This window comes from Arachis duranensis, unplaced genomic scaffold (genome assembly GCF_000817695.3).
Source record: "Arachis duranensis cultivar V14167 unplaced genomic scaffold, aradu.V14167.gnm2.J7QH unplaced_Scaffold_114017, whole genome shotgun sequence".
Classification (NCBI taxonomy): domain Eukaryota; kingdom Viridiplantae; phylum Streptophyta; class Magnoliopsida; order Fabales; family Fabaceae; genus Arachis; species Arachis duranensis.
Genome location: NW_026263821.1, coordinates 19,780 through 20,014, shown reverse-complemented (window position 1 = coordinate 20,014; position 235 = coordinate 19,780).

Here is a 235-nt window from a genome sequence, read left to right as displayed (position 1 = left end):
TCATACATGGCACGGCTAGCTTTCCCCCACCTCATATGCCATCTATGTTATTCAGCCGGAGTTATCATAGATGGAGATGTCCCCATTGAAGAAGACAAGCCGATCACCAAGAAAAGGATGGAGCAAACAAGGGAAGTTCCTCACGGCCCTCAAGAAGAACATGAGGAAGTTCATCATCAACAAATGCCTCAAGGAATGCACTTTCCTCCCAACAACTATTGGGAGCAACTCAGCA